This window comes from Perca fluviatilis, chromosome 24, assembly GCF_010015445.1.
Source record: "Perca fluviatilis chromosome 24, GENO_Pfluv_1.0, whole genome shotgun sequence".
NCBI classification, from domain to species: Eukaryota; Metazoa; Chordata; class Actinopteri; order Perciformes; family Percidae; genus Perca; species Perca fluviatilis.
Genome location: NC_053135.1, coordinates 44,748 through 49,747, shown reverse-complemented (window position 1 = coordinate 49,747; position 5,000 = coordinate 44,748). Strand labels below are relative to the sequence as shown.

Genomic DNA, 5,000 nt, shown 5'->3' with positions numbered 1-5,000 from the left:
CAGGGGCCTGTTTCACAAAAGCAGAATATCTAAATCCAGGATAACTGATAAAGCGAGGCTTGACCTAGTCTAATCTGTGCATCCTGGCTTGGTGCGTTTCACGAAGGCCAAGCCAGGCTGAGGAGGAGCGACTAGGTCGAGCCGGGCTGAAGTAATTCAGATAGATGCGCGTCCACGGCTTTCCTCAAAGAACGCGCGAGGTCGATCACAGATTTACTGATGCAAAAGGGAGAATACATTGTGTACATACTTTATACAGAGTGAGCAGCAGCTTCTTGTAAGTATGATGACCGTGAAACATATAATTTGTATAAAAGAAAAGAAACCACGCCGCTGTAATGAAACGCGAAAAACGCGCAGACGATCCCGGACCGACTGAATGCAGCCTAAACATAACTGACCACTGCTCTGAATTGAAACCGTCATAATCATACCATTCAAGGATTAGGCTACTAATCATTTTCACAAATTAACAGTTGTACTCTTTGCCTTGAAATTTACCATCAAGATCAATTTTCTACCGCTAAAATATGATGCGTAAATATCTCTTTCACTCTGTTCCTCCCTCTCTCTCTCTCTCTCTCTCTCTCTCTCTCTCTCTTATGGGCTAAAATATAAATTTCCTAAGTCATATTAACTTCCTCTGCGCGCTTTAATGCAAAGTGTAGCATACAACTGTTCGTTTTTGCAAATGACAGTGACTCATTGAATGGTTTCAGTTAAGAGCAGTAGTTCATAAATGGATATTTTTAGACTAGCATTCAGTCTGTCTGCTATTATCTGCGCGTTTTCGCGCGTTTTTTATTTTTTATAGAGGACGAGTTTCTTTCTCTACATATTATATGCCTTGCTCCCCATATACTGTATGGACATAGAAAATAAAGACACTGAAGAAATTGGACTAAAATCTAGAAACTATAAAGATAATTAAGTGATAAATTCCATGCACACTGTAAACATGAATGGAACAGAGTATATTCATCAGTTATTTCCCCCAAATATAAGGTCAAAACCATTGAGTTGTCTACTCTAGTTATATGAATGTACAGTAGCGTACATCACCTAGATAGTTACTGGTCCAGTGAACTAAGACTATCATTTGGGAGGATTGTACAATAAGAATATGTTCTTAAAATTGTTCAATCCTCCCAAATTATAGTCCCAGTTTACTGGACAACACAAATTGATGTGCTAAGAATGCCAAATACAGTGCACATGAAAGAGGAATAAACACGATCCTTATTGTTAAAGAATAATAAAAAATAAATTCTCAACTAAAATAATTCAAGGTGCATTGGTCAACTATAGAAATGTACAGCATTGTATATATTGCCCTTAGTAACAGACTTCATTTGAAACACATTTGAAATGTTATCAGCCTTTTCTAATCATCTCAAAAACTGCCATAATATATTCATCAAACTTCTAACAACAATATGAACATCAGTCTTCATACAGCAATATAACAGTAACAATGACTGTCACATGAATAATTTTAAAAAATAATGGTCACAATTTTAACTAATAACTTTTCTTAAATGAACAGCAATATGCTGTATTTTAATCCAGGCTGATAATAACAATAGGGTAAAACCAGTGCTGGGTGAACAGAAAAGGTTCCAGGATTAAATAAATCCTGGCTGTTAGCCTGGTCAGGAGCAGGCTAGCTGCACAGAATAAATCTCCATGGTGATTTATGTGCCTCCGCTTTTGTGAAACCGAGTCAAGGCTAAATTGAGCCAGGATAACTGGGAAATCCCGGCTTAATCCCTTATCCTGGTTTTGTGAAACAGGCCCCTGGTAGGAGGTTTAACAAACTCTGAGTCTAACCCTGATGTCTGAGTTGATTTACCCTGAGATGGAAACTCTGGGTTTTCGGTTCCAGAACAGCTGATCCGAGTTGGTTCAATCAACTCTGGAGTATGTTCCCTCAGGGTTATGCACGTGCACATAAGGCAGTATGAATGGAGCCATGATTCTACGAGTCACCATGGTAACAACCACAAACAAACGGGTCGGCGGAAATACTCATGCGCACAAACAGCGAGTTTGAACCATAGATATTAACAGTCTGTGGTTTGAACATGTGTTTCGTTAAAAAAGCAAGACAGCGGCTGCTGCTGCAAAAGAGAGAGAATTGGTGTGGGAGAAAACTGCTGCTGGAGTCAATGCGTACGCATTAACAGTGTATTAATTTCATATTTAATCACAGTTAACTTATAATATTAGGCTACTGGTGAAAACTGGAATTGTAGGCTACACTTTTTTTTTATTCAGGTGCAATCCTGCGGGCGGAAAAGTAAACTATACTAATCCCATTCTGAGGCTGCAGCACCATGATCATTTATAGAACTATAATGTATAATCATGTATTTCTTTTTAATGGCTCTCACTGGTGTGTGTCCAGGGAACACGTTTAAAAAACGTTTCAGAGCGATCACACTTTTCTGACGGCTCTACATACAGTGGCTTTACTATTACAGTATGATCCATATATACACCAGTACACACAGATACACATACAGTGGCTTTACTATTACAGTATGATCCATATATACACCAGTACACACAGATACACATACAGTGGCTTTACTATTACAGTATGATCCATATATACACCAGTACACACAGATACACACACACAGATACACATACAGTGGCTTTACTATTACAGTATGATCCATATATACACCAGTACACACAGATACACACACAGATACACATACAGTGGCTTTACTATTACAGTATGATCCATATATACACCAGTACACACAGATACACATACAGTGGCTTTACTATTACAGTATGATCCATATACACACCAATACACACAGATACACACACAGATACACATACAGTGGCTTTACTATTACAGTATGATCCATATATACACCAGTACACACAGATACACATACACAGATACACATACAGTGGCTTTACTATTACAGTATGATCCATATATACACCAGTACACACAGATACACATACAGTGGCTTTACTATTACAGTATGATCCATATATACACCAGTACACACAGATACACATACAGTGGCTTTACTATTACAGTATGATCCGCTGCTGTTATAAAGAAAACTGCCGTTTGTAAAAAACGTAATGCGACACAAAGAATCTGCTGGGATGTTAAAGCCTGTCCACGATGTTGAACTAGTGGAAGGATAAGGTAGGCCTATCTACATATCTAATAGACTGTGATTAAAAAACACCTCTCAAATCGGTTATGTGGAAATGAAAACACTCAATATCATCTCCCGACGTAAACTCTCTGAATTAATACAGCTTTTTCATCAACCGGATCGTCGATAAAAGGACATCACGTTTGAGAATAAAACATTTTAGTCTGCCTAACATAAACCAATACATTTTTTATTCATGCAGATAAAACTGCATTAAAATGCGCCTGATACAGACTGAATGAATGAATGAGGAAATGAGTTTCCCCTCCCTCTCAGCGGGAGGAGACTGAGAGAAACTCGAGGTTTCTTGAAGAAAACCTGCTCCCGACCAGGTTAGGTTCACAGACTCGTAACTGAGTCTGAGGTGAAGTTACCATAGTAACTGACTCTGAGGTGAAGTTACCTCTCTTTCTGAGGCCCGTTCCAGAAAGCAGGTTTAGTGAAAACTCTGACTTGGTTAACCCTGAGATGAGGGAAACTCTGGGTTTTCTGTTCCAGAAAGAGAGGTAACTTAACCTCAGAGTCAGTTACTATGGTAACTTAACCTCAGAGTCAGTTACTATGGTAACTTCACCTCAGAGTCAGTTACTATGGTAACTGAGTCTGTGAACCTAACCTGGTCGGGAGCAGGTTTTCTTCAAGAAACCTCGAGTTTCTCTCAGTCTCTTCCCACTGAGAGGGAGGAGAAACTCATTTAATTCTGTCTGTATCAGGCGCATTTTAATGCAGTTTTATCTGCATGAATAAAAAAACTCGGCATATATTATATTTGGCAGATTATAAAACGTTTTCTTCTCAAACATGTCATGTCCTTTTGTCGACGATCCCATTGATGAAAAAGCTGTATTAATTCACAGAGAGTTTACGTTGGTATTGAGTCCCGACTATAGATGTATTTTCATTTCCACATAACCGATTTGAGAGGTATTTTTTATCACAGTCCATTAGATATGTTAGATATTATATATGTTATTAGATTAGATATGTAGATACCTTATCGTCCTCATATCACTAACATCCACCATCGTGGACAGGCTTTAACATCCCAGCAGATTCTTTGTATCGCATTACGTTTTTTGCAAACAGCAGTTTTCTTAACAACAGTGTAGCGGATCATACTGTAGGCTAATAGTAGGCTAAGCCACTGTATGCAGAGCAATCAGAAAAGTGTGACTCGCTCTGAAACGTTTTTTAAACTTTTTTGTAGTGTTCCCTGGACAGTAGAGCCATTAAAAAGAAATACATCATTATACATTATAGTTCTGTTAATGATCATGGTGCTGCAGCCTCAGAATGGGATTAGTATAGTTTACTTTTTCGCCCGCAGGATTGCACCTAAATGAAATTATAGGTGTAATACAATTCCAGTTTTCACCAGTAATATTATAAGTTAACTGTGATTAAATATGAAATTAATACACTGTTAATGCGTACGCATTGACTCGAGCAGCAATTTTCTCCCACACCAATTCTCTCTCTTTTGCAGCAGCAGCTGCTGTCTTGCTTTTTTAACGAAACACATGTTCAAACTCGCTGTTTGTGCGCATGAGTATTTCGGCCGACCCGTTTGTTTGTGGTTGTTACCATGGTGAATCGTAGAATCATGGCTCCATTCATGCTGCCTTATGTGCACGCGCGTAACCCTGAGGGAACATACTCCAGAGTTGATTGAACCAACTCATATCAGCTGTTCTGGAACCGAAAACTCAGAGTTTCCATCTCAGGGTAAATCAACTCAGAGTTTTCACTAAACCTGCTTTCTGGAACGGGCCTCTGAACAGTGAATTTTGTCATGTTGTTGTTGAC

At 38.7% G+C, this 5,000-nt stretch overlaps 1 protein-coding gene across 1 annotated transcript in view; it reads left to right on the top strand.

Annotated features, from left to right (window-relative positions):
• LOC120554701 (beta,beta-carotene 15,15'-dioxygenase-like) overlaps positions 1 to 5,000 on the top strand; it is a 25,890-nt gene that overhangs the window by 4,938 nt on the left and 15,952 nt on the right. The gene's annotated exons all lie outside the window — the stretch shown is intronic.